The sequence below is a fragment of the Taudactylus pleione genome, unplaced genomic scaffold, assembly GCF_031769625.1.
Source record: "Taudactylus pleione unplaced genomic scaffold, aTauple2 ptg000201l, whole genome shotgun sequence".
Taxonomy (NCBI): domain Eukaryota; kingdom Metazoa; phylum Chordata; class Amphibia; order Anura; family Myobatrachidae; genus Taudactylus; species Taudactylus pleione.
In genome coordinates this window covers 61,260,021-61,276,253 of record NW_028284603.1, presented here as the reverse complement: position 1 = coordinate 61,276,253, position 16,233 = coordinate 61,260,021, and positions in this window count along the sequence as shown.

Genomic DNA, 16,233 nt, shown 5'->3' with positions numbered 1-16,233 from the left:
TGCCCCAAGAACAAGCAGGAACTGAAGACATTTGCAGTAGAGGCCTGGCGGAGCATCACCAGGGATGAAACCCAGCATCTGGTGATGTCTATGCGTTCCAGACTTCAGGCTGTAATTGCCTGCAAAGGATTTGCAACAAAGTATTAAAAAGTGAAAGTTAGATTTAGGATTGTTTAGTTTATCCCATTACTTTTGGCCCCTTAAAAAGTGGGAGGCACATATAGAAACTGTTGTAATTCCTACACCGTTCACCTGATTTGGATGTAATTACCCTCAAATTAAATCTGAAAGTCTGCCGTTAAAGCACATCTTGTTTGTTTCATTTCAAAGCCATTGTGGTGGTGAATAGAGGCCAAAATATGAAAATTCTGTCAATGTCCCAATATTTATGCACCTGACTATATATATATATATATATATATATATATATATATATAATAAACCGCAAAACCCCCGGCAAATATATAGGCATAGAGATGGTTTGGATGCTCTATGGGGTCGTATACGGCCCCAGCATTCGCTAATCTGTATATGCACATGTATGAAAACCAACATATATTTGCTGATGAGATATTTTCTCGATATATACACTTTTACGTGCATTACATTGACGACCTCTTTTTGGTGTGGACAGGCTTTGTGAGTCTCCTTACTGAATTAATTGATCTTCTCAATGCACTTGATACCAGTATCAGATTTACTCTATCTTTCAGTGAGACCACCATTAGTTCTCTCGATGTTTGTGTTTATAAATCTGGTGTTATGCTGTAGACTAGGCTTTACAGGAAATCTACAGATAAAAATACATTGTTACAAGCGGATAGTTTCCATCCTCTACCGCTCAAGCATCGACTCCCTCTATCACAATTATTGAGAGTTGTACATATTACTTCCGATACCAACGAAGTGCCTCTGGCTTTACAACAAATAGGCAAGAGGTTCATAGACAGGGGCTATCCTGAGAATGAGATTCATGAGGCTAGATCATACTGCTTAACTCTGACACAGGATGAAGCATTGGTTAGTAGTGATCGTGGTGATCAGATTTCACGTATGGTTTTTACATCCACCTACTCCATTGCGTCTAAACATATACGAAAAGCTGTGTTGCAGCATTGGCACATTATTCAGTCAGATGACTCCATAGGCCATCTTTGTAAAGAAAAACCTTTATTCTGCTATAAAAGAAGCAGTAATATCAGAGACATAGTGGCTAAAACTGACATTGGAGGCCACAAGCCTAATACATGGTTGCAACTGAAAAATGGTGCATTTAAATGTCATGGTTGTGTGAATTGCTCATTTCTCCAGACTGGAGCACAGTTCACGGATCCAAGTACCAACATCTCATATGATATTGGATACTATTTGAACTGTGACAGCCGTTTTGTAATTTACCTCATTAAATGCCCTTGTCAACTGCTCTATGTTGGGAAGACCATTAGACTCTTGAAAGAAAGGATTGCGTTACACCGGTCCTCCATTAAAAAAGTTTTGCGGGTGGTTGATACTAATATGCCTCCAGTGGCGAGATACTACGCAGCACTTGGTCATACCATGAGAGAGTTTCTATTTTTTCCTATTGACCATATTGCCCCGCTGAGGAGGGGAAGAGATCGTAATAAATTATTACAATGCGAGTGCTTTTGGATTAATCGGCTTAATACAGTTACTCCTCATGGACTGAACGAGGGTTTGTCATTTAGTTGTTTTTTATGACAACTCATATGTTCTTTGTGTTGTGGTCTATGGTGGTCTCACTGTGTGTTTTGTATTACTGCATATTGTTTTTCTATAGTGTATTAGTAACTGTTATATTGATTTTTCTTTCTGCTTAGTTTCCATTGTTTATTTTTTTCAGTTAATATACATACATCATTATTGTTGATGCTTTTCATCCTCTTACAATAAGCACCGTTATGCTGTAGTAACCTATTATATTACGCTCATATCATGACGCTTTGAGATTTGTGTCTTTTTGTGTACGTGGAACCAGGGTTACCTGCTGCTACCTTTGGCATTATGTATGCTTGGTGGAGCTATTACGCTTCTCTTTCTGGGGGTTCGGTGACTAGATCTATGTTTTGATCGTCACCTTTAGCCTAATTTATGATTTGTTTACCAGGCACCATGGTTACCTGCCGTCATTACCGGCGGCATGCATAACACATTGCCAGCGTCAGTGGACCTGTTGTGTTGTCTTGGTTACGAGTGACGAGATCCGGTCCCGGATCGTCACTTCTGGCATTACCGGCATGTGTCAGAGCTGTGGTCCCGGGACCCACCGATGCATGTGATTGTACAGGTGATTAGGTTTACTATAATTGATGTATGTATATATGACTGAGGGTTTGTCATTGTGTGTTATGCCCATGATGAAGGTGTTGGATTGACACCGAAATGGCTGTCGGGCGCTACACACTGGAGGGTCTGCTTGTGATGAGTACTTCTTCCTATGTTGCCATGTTGCTGCTATATACCTCATTTCTTTACAAGCCCCTCTAAACCTTGACATTGCTTGGATATGCACCTTATATGGATTTTCTTCGATAAATATATCTTTTTCTATGGATTATATGGATGTGCTGACTCTTCTATTTATATATATATATTCACGCAAATATATAGTATATAATATATATATATATATATATACATATATACATTCCAAAGGTCCGGCACTCAAAATAGTATGATTACTTAGCTGGTTGCCCCTACTGAACTGATGAGATATACGACTTTGTAAAGTGTGGCACTCCACGCAATGAACACACAGGAAACCGTTTTCTACAAGCCGTTTCCTGTGTGTTCATTGCGTGGAGTGCCACACTTTACAAAGTCGTATATATATATATATATATATATATACACACACACATACAAATACATATACCCACACACATACAAATATATACACATATGAATACACCCACACATACATGTATATACAGTACACACATATATGCCAGGGCCAGATTAACAATGGGGCAGATGGAGCTACAGCTCCAGGCCTCCACATAAAAATAGGCCCATGACAACATGATGTTGACTGGCCATCTGCTCTCCACACGGTCAGCCATAAATCATAAGTAGCAAAATTGTATTTCTATTTACCTCACATAATGAAGCATTTTTTTTCTTTTATATATTTAGGGAGACATTGGGGGGAGAGTATAGAGGTGTACACATCCACATGGCACTGGACACACCCACATAGCACAGGTCACACCTCCTCTGCCTCTCATAATAGGCCCTTGGTCATTTTCAGCTCCAGGCCCATGTGGCCCTCAATCCGGCCCTGATACATGCATACAAATACATACACATGCATACTTAAACATCTGTACCTGGAAGCCCCCTTCTGGCTGGCACACTGCTGCTGCATAACAGTGCGGCCACTCTGGAGCAAAGTGCAGTTGAGTGCTGTCCTCTCCTGCCGCTGCTAAGTTCCCACAGCTCCCCTCGGACGTTGAAAACCACAGAGAGCTCTGATCAGAGCAGAGCCCTCTATCTGAGCTGCCGCGCATGTGCAGCAGATCATATCGTGGCTCAATATCACTGTAGAGGCGGAGACAGAGCTGTATCCGTCTCAGAAAAAAAAACTCAGACCATCGGGTTGAGGAGGTTTCTGGGTACTTAGAAACCCCCCCTGTATGTGCTACTGGCTGAGGGGGCAAAGGAGGGAGCAATGTGAATGCAATGCAATCACATTACTTCTCAGTGATCGCCTGGACGTAGCCCTTGTCCCGGCCACTCGCCAATGGTACATATAGGCAAATAAAGATTCCTTATTGCCGCAAAATGCATAATAACGATTCTTTATTTTCAGGGGCTGGCTGCTCATTACTATAAATATGCCACTTAGGAATGTTATTATGGTTAACCATCGATGGTCCCCATCAGTTGTGACACTGATGGGGAAACACCAATGGTTTATTGTCCATTGGTGGCCAGCACTATTTGAGGACTAGAGCAGTCAAGAAAGAAGGGACAGTGGCTAAGAGTCGCATTTAGGAGGTGGAGCTATGCTTCATGCTTCCTGCTTTGAGGAAGAAAGACTGTTCGCATGCAGCAGTACATTTCATTCTGTATCGAAATACCAATGCCTATCTTAATCCCGACACCGGAAACGCTGAATGACGCCAGCCGGAACAAAGGAAGTCCGGGTGCCCTTATTGTTAATCGCGTGGGGGGAAGGAGTTTAGGATTAGGCTCCCCTAGGGGGGAGGGCTAGGGTTAGGCACCACTGGAGGGTAGGGTAAGCACTAAGGGGGGAGGGTTATGTTTAGACTCGAAGGGGGGAGACTTAGGTTTAGGCACTAACTGGGAGGGTTAGGATGCGGGGTGGGGAAGGTTAAGGTTAGGCGACAAAAAGGGAGGATTAGGGGGAGGGTTAGTATACTTACCCGACCCCTGTCAGGATACCAACCATCGGGATGCCGCTGTCGGTATTCTGGCAGGATGCATCTCGACAGCCGGCATTACATACCGACTCCCTAACAGTACATGGTTTCCATTTTTCTTAGTTGGTGCACAAGTGTATTCATTAAAGTGACACATTTTAAAAGATTCACAGGTGGAGCTAATTATTTCACTTGACGTTGAGTACAACGTCGCTTCTGCTGAAGTCACAGCTCTGTGCTGAGCTCCCAGGTATTCTGTATCTTAACGATCCCACTCCGTTATATTCCAGTTCCAAGTCTGGTTATCGAGTCTCCTATTCCATCTAACATTCCAGTCTTGTTTTGCCACAGAGACTTGATAACATTAACCTCTATCGGATCCAGACAATAACTCCAACCATCGGTCCCATCCGATACTTCCATCATCGGTTCCAAACCGATCCAGTACTGCAATTCATCAATATCGATCTCAAAACAATCCAGCATCATCTGTTCCAATTTGATTATTCCCATCTCTTCACTGCCTGCTGTTCAATAAAGACATTTACTTTACTGGCAAATGAACTGTTGGTGACGTATAGCAGTGACCCCGAATTAAACGCAGACATAATTGGGTAAAGCAGAGGGTTCAAACATTCCCGAATAATGTCTTGCGGCTGTCCAAAACAAATATACAGATGCCAAAAGTCCGGCAACAGGGGAAAATGAAGAACAGAAACTCAAATCTATGGTCTATTGATCTACTACGCATCGTCCTTGAGAAAAAGCAGGAGATAAAAGGTCAGATCAATTTTTAAAGTGTGAATCAAAAACCAGTATTTTCAAAAATCACAAATTAGCATAATGATCATCGCTATGAAGAATGGCTTGTGCACACCGCCATGTAGAGTGCACGCCACTCGCAGATGGCCCAGGGAAATTTGAGGGGGGTGCAGGGCTTCCTGCTGCATAAACAGGGTAATATTGTGGAGGAGCATTTGGTGTATACGTCGGTGGGGGATATGAAAATGTATATTCCGGGGGAGTGGGCTGCGGAGGTTTATGTCGTGGTTTCATCCAACTGATCCATCAAACCACAACGCATCGGAGCTCACTGGCTGGAGGGTCAGGTTCCACTTCTGTTGGTTGGAACTAGGAAAGAAACAAAAGTTACTGTTAGGAACCCCCCCCCCACACACAAAAAAAAAATCATTGCTTTACTTGATTTACGATATCCTGACTCTCCGTGTCACCCTCCTGCCAGACGTCATCCTTGTCTGGATCCAGTAAGCTCCTCGACACCTTCTCCAGCTCTTTCTCAAGGACAAATGCCAGTAAATCATAGTACCATAGTATATTGATGGTTTCCGTACTTCATCCGCCCGGACTCCAGATCTTTTGGCATCTGTATATTTGGTATGCTCCGGCAGGAACACTGTCCGGAAATTTTGTATCTTCTACTTTACCCATAAGTATGCCTGCGCTTTTTTTTTTCTGGGTCCTGCTATACGCCAGCAACTTGTCATATGCCTTGTTCTTAAGGTCCCAATATGAGTATACCCGACTCTTAACCTTCCACAGGCACTCATTTGCACGGTATAAAACCAGGAACCCAGTCCAGAACTTTCTGTTCCCGCTCATTTCTGAAAGAACAGTAATAAACCATTTAGTATTAAAAATATGTCCCAAAATCCATTTCAATAACCGCACTAATAAAAAACACGTTAGATAAATCCCCCTTATGCAATGCCCCCTTAAGTGCCCTTCATGCAATGCCCCCTTATGCAATTTCCCCTTATGCAGTGCCCCCTTAAGTGCCCCTTATGCAATGCCCTTAATGCAATGTCCCCTTATGTGCCCCTTATGCAATGCCACCTTAAGTGCCCCTTATGCAATGCCCCCTTATGCAATTTCCCCTTATGCACTGCCCCCTTATGTGCCCCTATTGCAATGCCCCCTTATGCAATGCCCCCTTAAGTGCCCTTTATGCAATGCCCCCTTATGAAATGCCCTCTTATGTGCCCCTTATGCAATGCCCCCTAATGCAATGTCCCCTTATATGCCCCTTATGCAATGCCCCTTAAGTGCCCTTTATGCAATACCCCCTTATGCAATGCCCCCTTATGTGCCCCTTGAGAAATGCCTCATTATGCATTGCCCCCTTATGTGCCCCATAAGCAAATGCCCCCAATTGTGGCCTTTATGCTGGACCCCATATATGGTGCAGCCATAAGTGTTTCCCCCCTTTGTAATGGCCCCCGGTAGCGGGACCCTAATCAGTGCCCTCCGTCATTGGTGGCCAAAGGTTTCCAACTTACCTTTTTTGGGTGTTGACAACGGGAGCACTCAACTTTCGCGTCTTCTTCAGCAGCGCATTGTTGGTAAAATGGAGGCCAGGGAGTGTCCGGGGAGTGTCCATTGTATATATCGCTGATCGTTCATATCGTTCACTATGAACAATATGAATGATTTGGTCAACGATATCGAGCAAGTTGGCCAGCATGCATGGATGATGAAAGATATCTTTATCGTCCATGCATGTGCCCGCACATCGCTCATCGTTGACAGGTTGGTAAGTACATAAAAATGCATTATATGAACTATAACGATGTGAACGATATCTTTATCGTTCAAATCGTGCATTTTAATCGCTACGTGTGTATGCACCATTAGAGATATGTTATGGTTGAGCACAGGTGGTTAAATCAAATTGACTAAGGTACTAATTAAGTCACCTGTGGTCAAGCATGGATATCCTTAAAACCTAGACTGTTAGGGTGCCTTGAGGACCGAGTTTGGGAACCTCTGCCATAAGTTGATTCACCATTTTATACATGATACAAGTGTGTCATTTGTAGTAACAGATCCCTACAAAAGATGCCCAATGGGCAAACAATGCATTTTAGTCTCTTCTCAAGGGAAGTATTCTTAAACAATACTGTACTGTACTGTAGAATTGGTATAAATAAACTATTTGCATTTAAACGCTGCACCTGTGTAGAGAGGGGCGGCTAATGGATTTTCCTCGCCAATCAGAAAAAACATACGTGTTTAAGTCCCAACAACAATCACCAAGCTCCAGCAGCAGGACCTGATTAAATTTACTGTATACCAGCTGTCAAAAATTGTATTCTTTCTATCTGATCTAAATTTCCCTTCACCTGATCTTAAAAAACACTTTATATTACATAAGAGATTTTATTCCTGGTATCCCCTTCAGTGCGCACGATGTTAAAGCTGGCATCTGTGTTTCTCCAGTTGAATGTCAGGTCCTTCTTTATCCATTGTGCCTCTGACTAGGAGGCAGAGTGCCTGAATCAGCATGGATCACTAGTGCGATAGCGTACACAGATGGCCGATTGTTGCGTACCGCGCATACGTATGCACCGCAGTGCGCAAGTTAGCATTGCGATCACACTGCGATCGCTCACGCAGATACATTTTCCACCCATAGTTCAAAATATACCGAAAGACGAATTTTTACGCCTTAGGCCCATATTCAATTTGAGCCAAGCCGCAATACTTTTTCATCTCCCGGACACTTTTTGCCTACATCGCGTGTGTTGCAGGCGGAAAAGTATTGCGTGCGTGCCCGCGTATCGTCATGTTCAATTTGAAAGTACACGAAAACGGGACCTGGCAAAACTTAAACAAGCGGAAAGTCATGTCAGATTTGAGGAAATCAGCCTGACACCCCCCGATTTGGCTTGCTGAAGGTATTTGGTGTTTTTAAACGGGCTCAATAGCTGCTAAATAGTGTTTTTGTATAAGTGGTGACGAATAGTATTCAGGAGGTTTTTTTTGCAGAAAATAACTCATCCCAGCAAATTTGGGGATACTTGAAAATGGGGGACAGCATATTTTATAGTTGCTACAGTGAAGTTTAAAAAATCCAGAAAAATCCACCAGCCGCAAGCCCCTGCAATGCAAAAGACACCTGGGGCATACTTGGGAAAAAAAAACCCCCCCCCAGAGTCAAGTTTGCTAGTTTTCAACTTTATCCCCCAACATTTTTTTTTTCGCCCCCAAATTCAAAGTGTTTTTTTGGGGTGTTCTTAAGTCTTTTTTTTGTTTAATTTTTGACACAGTTTACCTTTGGGGGACTGTCTGAAGGCTACACAGGGGTTCCCACAATGTTGCACCCCAAAACCCCAATTCTGCACTTTTTTCCGCCTGCTATTCATAGGCGAAACTGTTTCGCCTATTATATTGCATTGACTTTCTGCCTAGGCGGAAAGTCTTTCAAATTGAATACGGAGTAAAATCAAAACAGGCGAAAATGACATCATCGGCGAAAAGTTTTCGCCCAAAACACGCGAAAACAGCTTTTCACTCCAAATTGAATACGGGCCTTAGACAGAACTCCTCTGACAACCTAGTCTTTAAAGATAAAAGTAAGGAACTCATACAGACATAACGCAATAGGGGCTACAGCCATCGAACCATAAAGTGAGCGATACAACATACAGCTCAAACCAACAGAGAGGCACTTATTTTTCCACCAAACAGAGAGAAACAAAAAGGAGTTGGTAGCATGCGCTTTGTTGGGAACTTCTGTAAGGAGTGGCGAGACATCAAAAACCTGGTTATTAAGAACTGGCCGATTCTACTGATGGACTCAGATCTAAGAGAAAGAATACAGAGTCAAACAATGATGAGTTGGAGGAGATCCAGGAACATCAAAGACTCCATAGTACAGAGTCACTTTAAGAGAACCATCACTAAGACCTTGCAGACCAAAGGATCATATGCATGCGGGAGCTGTAAAGCATGCACCTATATGATCAAGAAGCAAACAGTGGAAGACAAATTGGGATAAACATGCTTAATCAATGCGCTCATTAATTGCAACACATCTGGAGTCATCTACTGCATAGAATGCATCTGCGGACTAATAAAGGTGCCAACACACATACCGATAAACTTACGATCCGACAATGTGTCCGATTTCCCTTGAAACTCTCCCCGGCAGCTCAGCACATGATATGCTGTCCAGTCTTCATCCGATCTCCTGCAGCCAGACTTTTGTATAGTGCATTGTGTCCTAGATTGTCAGATCTGCCATACAGCACGGCAGATCTGACGATGCGATGTGCGACCTGCGGGGGGGCGCATCACATCGTGATCGTGAGTGGGGACATCACGATTTGGGCATTTTTTACCCGATCTGTCATTCCGATGTGTTGGAATCGGCCAGATCGGGTAAAAAAATCGCTTTGATATGTGGGGATGACCTTAAGAGCCCTAAAGCAAAGAATTTGCTGGGAATATTAGGAATGTTCAGAAGGACATAACTAATATGAAACAGATAACAACACTAGCGAAGCATTTATACAAAAAACATGGAGTACAATTAAATTCTATCGGGGCCTATGGTCTTGCAAAAAACAGTCTGGGGATTAGTGGGGGAGATATGATGAATTCACTCCTGCGCAAAGAGAGTCAGGGGTGCCGAGAGGGGGGGGAGCGGGTACAATTTACCCGGGTTTCCAGAGGGGCCCGAGTCCGGCGCTGCCCCCCTCCCTTCCTCCCTCTCTCGCAGCAGCCGATGCAGCGGGAGATTGCTGTGGCAGCTGCTTAGCAGCCGCAAGCAATCTCCTATGCCTGAGGGGGGGAGTGATCACACTGATCGCGCCCCCCCTGGCTTTGCGCCAGGCTGAGGGGCTCACAGTGCCCCCTCCAGCGCCGCAAAAGTATGTTTTGTGTGTGGGGTTTTCTCAAGGGGGCATGGCCTCGACTCCCGCGATTATGCCACACCCCCTCTATACCTGGACCCAGCGACGCTCTCTATGCCCCTGAAGAGAGTGAATGGATCTTCAAACTTGGAACACTGGCCCCATACGGCTTGAATGAGAATATAAACTTTGAAGCATTTCTCTGAATTCCTCCCCTCTTACATCCGTTTTCCATTTTCTGTATTTCACTTTTTTTGTCAACCCTTTATTTCAAACTATACCTCCTTTTGTTTAAGATCATGTATACCATCAATAACATCGATCTGGGTTATGCTCCTTTCTCACAGTATCCTTGCTTAAAGATAAATTCTATACATTACCAATGTCTTTCCTCCCACTTGGACCATAGCTTAATAACTTATTTTCTTTTAACACACCATTCTCTCTCTTCCTAGGGATGATAGCAGGGTCACCGCTATATCATCTAGTTATTTGAAGGATAAGTCCTTACTATACATATTCTCACCTATGCAATCATGAGACTACATGAGCCCTTAAGGTGTGTACACACTGAGCGATTGCACGATTACAAATCGTGCACTAAAATGTAGGAAACGACCAGCAATGCGCGCGCCCGCTGGTTGTTTCCGACATTGTCCATCGCCTGAACATGCGGGCCAATCTGCCGATAACGACAGATTGCCCATGTTCAGGAATGATGGAATGTGCCTGCACTGAACGACTGATCGTTCAGTGTAGGCACTGCAGGGGATCAGGAACGACGGTACGATTACAATGTCGTAATCGTACTGTCTTTCCTGATCGCACAGTGTGTACGCACCTTTAGTGTCCCTGCAGTTAATAATAGTCCTTAATGTTTGTTCTTATTTACATGATCATGTGCCGCATGAACCCTCAGTATTACTATAGTTACAATCTTTAATGTATATGTTTTTGTTTTTTGCCAACGCGATCATGTTACTTCTTAAACTTTGACTATCCTTGCAGTTACAGTTTTTTAATATCTACCAACGCGATCATGTGACTACATGTACTTTTTTTGTGTCCCATAGTAACAGATTCATTTTATAATTAATTAGGAAGGAGTCCTCAATAACTACTAACTATCTGTTAATGGGCTAGGAATATGCCCATCGATGCTATTCTTATTAATAAAACTTCATGAGTGTGATTTCGTAACTTTACAATGATGTCCATTTAGATGTACAACAGTTCAAAGTATGCTGCACAAATTCGACTGCTACTGAAAAGACACATATAGGGGTATTCAATATGGGTGCGATAAGTCCGTTTTTGCGTTAATATCACTGATTTTAGTTTGACACCGTATTCAATTTCAAAGACTTATCGCAGTTTTGAAAACTCTTTGCTAAAAAACGGGGATAAGTTTTCACCATTGAATAGGTGTCGAAAAAAAGTGCAGAAATGGGGTTTAGGGGTGCAGGTTTAAAAAAAATAGCCTGCACCCTTCAGAATGACCCCTTGAAATGATCTGTGTCAAAAAAAAAAAAATCGGGACACCCCAAAAAAAGCACTTTGAATTTGGGGGCCAAAAAAAATAATGTTGGGGAACAAAGTTAAAAAATAGCGAACTTGACTCTGGGGGGGTCCCCAAGTATGCCCCAGGTGTTTTTTTCATTGCAGCTCCTTGCGCAAGTGGGTTTTTCACGATTTTTTCAAGTCTGTTTAGCAACTTTAAAATATGCTGACCCCCATTTTCAAGTACCCCAAATTTGCTGGGCATAGTTATTTTTCCCCCAAAAAAATTCTAAATGCTCTTCTGCACCACTTTCTTCAAAGTCGCATTTATGCACTTGCCGCGGCTATTAGAAAAGCCCGACTTCCTTCAGGAGTTAAAAATGGGGGTACCCATAGTGATCCCCCATGTCTAGACATCATTAGGGGGGTCCCTAGAATATTTCCCGAAAATTCCCATTTTGTTAACCTTTAAAAAAAAAATTGTAAAAATTTAGAAAAAAAATTACATAAGGTCCCCCCCCAAAAGCCAAACCAGCCCCAGGCTAGCCAGCCAGTGGTGGTTTCTAAAAATACGGGAACAAAATGTGTAGGGTTCCACCGTATTTTAGAAACCAACACCAGGCTGCAGGGACTAGTGCTGGTTTTAAATATAGGGGGCAAAAACGACGTGGGGTACCCCCTATATTTAAGACCAGCACCAGACCCAACCGACCTAGGGTGTAATGCCACAGCCCGGAGACCCAATCACCGGGGCTCCAGGTCCAAAGCATTACACCCCAAGTCGGTCAGCGCAAGCCGGTGATCTCGGGGGAGTTAGGGACCCCCCAAAAAAGGGTCCCCCCTCTCCCGAGCACCACAGGCTTACGCTGAAGCCTGGGGCTCATCCCCATACCCCTGGAGCGGTGGGTATGGGGGTAATAGGGGGGCCAAATAATGTAAGACTATTGTACTTTACAGTGGAACTACAAGTGCCAGCATGCCTGTCATTTTGCACTTGTGGAACCACAAGTGCCAGCAGACATGCGGCACCTGTAATTTCACTGTAAAATAAATAGTTAAAAAAAGACAAAACACACACACCGTGCCCAGTATAAGTTTATTACATACACCTACCCATTCACACATACTTACCTATACCAGAAGTTTCTGTCCCCTTGTCCAGTAGATCCTTACAACTTGGCCCTGCAAGGAAGATTTCATACTTACCTACATCGACATTAGATCTCTATTCCAACCAAATGTGTATGCTTTTCAGAACTGATTACATACAATCAGAATAAGTATTGTTAAATTCAGATATATTACAGTTTTATATATATATGTGTCTTTTCTGAGATATACTAGCAAGTCATAGGTAATTATACTGTTTGTAAATTACCGCTGGGCAGTGTGCATGTTATACCTACGACCTGAAGGTGCTCCTTTGCTCTCTGCCGCCATGCAGCATCCATTATATTATTATTACTACCAGTTATTTATAGCGTACACATATTCCACAGCGCTTTACAGAAAGTATTTGGCCATTCACATCAGTCCCTACCCTAGTGGAGCTTACAATCTATACTCCCAATCGCATGTGCACATACATACACACTATTAATTTGTGTTGGGAGCCAATTAACCTACCAGTATATTTTGGAGTGTGGGAGGAAACCGGAGTACCCGGAGGAAACCCACTGAAGCACAGGGAGAATATACAAACTCCACACAGTTAGGGCCGTGGTGGGACTCGAACCCATGACCTCAGTTCTGTGAGGTGTCGAAGCTGGATAATTGGCTGAGACAAGATCAGTTTAAAATTGGATCGCAGCGACGCCATCTTGCGACTGGCCGCAAGACGCCATCTTGGAAATAAGATCGCAAGACGCCATTTTGCGAATGGCCGCCTAAGCGCCATTTTAGATAAACACACACTTTAGTACATGTGGTGATATTACTATTAGCATCATGCGATTGCATCTGTGACCACCGCCATAAGTTACGGCGATTCATCAAAAGCCCATTTCACGACTTTACGTAGTTTGGGTGCTCTGGATAAAGTGTGTGTATTATTACAATTCCCCTAAAGGATATATTTCAGAAATGGCTGTACAGTATGTCAAAATTGGATTGCATTAGCTAAACAGAGCAAATGGCTACGTGACAACTAGCCTGTGAAGACAAGCTTCATGGACATAACGTCTGCTCTCACTCCAGGTGGCCCTGCTCGAATACAGCAAGAGGGTCGTTTGTAGCACCTTACATTAGCAGGCTTCCTACAATAAAATACCTTCAAAGCCAAGAGTGTTATCTGAGGTTTGGGTTTTGTAGCTGTGCTAATTTGCATCTACACAGGCCCTGGGAGAACAAAGACCAGTATTGTGGAGCCTGAAAAGGGTGGGGGCTGCTGGGGCATGAGCAAGTCATGGAACTATAATGCTCAGCATTCCACACTGCTAGGTGTTCACTTAGTTTAAGTGAGATTTAAGTACACCATTTCTCATACACACATTAATACGCACAATTGCGCTGTTAACTAGTCGCATATTAGCGAATGCATAAGACCCTGTATGAAAACGCTGAATATTAGCTCCATGCACACGCATCTGCCCCAAGTTAACTAGCGTATTTACATCAAACCCCACATACTCACACATTACATATTCACATACAAGGTTCCATAAGGTATAAGATTTGAGTATGCACATTTATTATCATTGCTAGGAAATAAAGGTTATTTCGTAACTAAGGTTTTATACATGATAAGTAAGCCATGTTTGGTATTGTACTCTCTCAACAGTATTCCGGTAATATCGATGGAGAGATCGCAACATGCATTCTCAACTTATGGACCGCAGAGACTTCAAGCAACAAAATGTACATTATATGAACAACTGTTAGGATTTGCATGAGGCGGGAAACCAGAGACCACCAGTTGTTAGAGGCTGGATTGTGTCTATTTGAACCAACCTGTTAAATGACTTATAACATATGTACTCTCATCCAAAACATCCAAAAAAGGGCCATGGTTTCATGGGGAAGGGCCAGGGAAGAGATAGGAGAGGCCAGGAGATGCTGGGGATGAAATAAGAGGAAACTACAAACAAGAATGATAATAAACAGAAATTTGCCAGGCCCAAACAGCGCCCCCTGACCTGTGGTGCCCTGTGCGATGGCACCGGCCGCACTACCCTAGCTACGGCCCTGATTGCCATAGATTGAGATTTCACCTTGGAAGTGACAGCCTGATTTTGCTAATTTCTGTATTGATATTTATGAGTATTATTGATAACATTTTATATAAAGCAGCTATCATATTTCAGTGTTCTATGTTCTCCCATACAATAGGGATCATTTATGCATCAGAAGCAATGTGGCGACATGTAATTATGTGCAGGTGCATCATAGCACATATATAGGTAAGAGACCATAGGGCCTGATACAGATTTGTACGCTATGCCGATGTTTTCGCAGTTGAGTGATTATCGTCCGTTGTCGCATGCATCAAGGTACATCACTGTAACTGCACACTGCCAGTATTTATTTGCAGTGTGATTGACAGTCACAGAGAGTTTGATGGAGGTAACGGGGTGTGGCGGCAAGGAACGCAGGTGTGTCGCGACTGTTTCGGGGGTGTGCCACATGCTACATCTGCGAGCCCGTGTGCAAGGAATATGGCCCTGGCGTTGCAATTCCCATGGGCATTCTGCAATGCTGCATCTGCGAGCCCGAGCACAAGGTATATGGCACTGGCGTTGCAATTCCTGTGGGCATTCTGCAATGCTGCATCTTCAAGCCCGTGCATAAGGAATATGGCCCTGGCGTTGCAATTCCCATGGGCATTCTGCAGGACGATAGACTCACTCAGGACTGCAGGAATCGAATGATCTGCGAGTCTGCGACTGATGCTGGGTCTTTGTATACAGATGCTGCAGCCTTTTACACAGATGCTTGGATTTGCAAAGCTGCAGGTGGGCATCTCATACATCTCCTGGCAGCTGTGACAGTTGCATATTTTCACATCGCAGCTACGTACACATACATAGGAGCGGCAGCATTAGCTTACAGCTTTAAATCAGTCCCATAGTCCACATTTGCAGGACTGGGAGTTTAGATGAAACCGGAATGGGCAGAAAATATTACTTCTGTTTTGGTTATTTTCTGATGGAGATTATTACATGAGCTTGTACAGTATTTGCAGCTTATACTGTGATACACTGCCACCCAGTGGATTTTTGTTTACATTTTATTATTTATGTATGAACATGGACAAGTAAAAAACTGTGTATGATTCAGACACAAAGAATATAAACAATATGCAACAATAAAACCAAAAGAAGCACACAAAATAATTTTAATTCTAACCTACGCTTGTAACTATAAGAGACAAAACATAATTATATACATCTCAAAATCACCTAAAGCTGGGTACACATGGTACAATCTGCACAACCCACGATATCGCTGAACGGTTTCCCTTGAACTTTTCTGTAGTGCAGGACAAACGATATTGGGTGTAAAACACTGAAAGATATCTAGATAGATATCTTTCAGTGATTTCATCCTTCCAAATCTCTTAACATGCAAAACGTGAAGAAATCGTCCAAGTTGGCCTGCGTGTACGGACGACCATAGATATCGTTATCATCCATGTGGGAACGTGCATCGTTGGTCGTTCGTTAGTCGTTTACTGCATA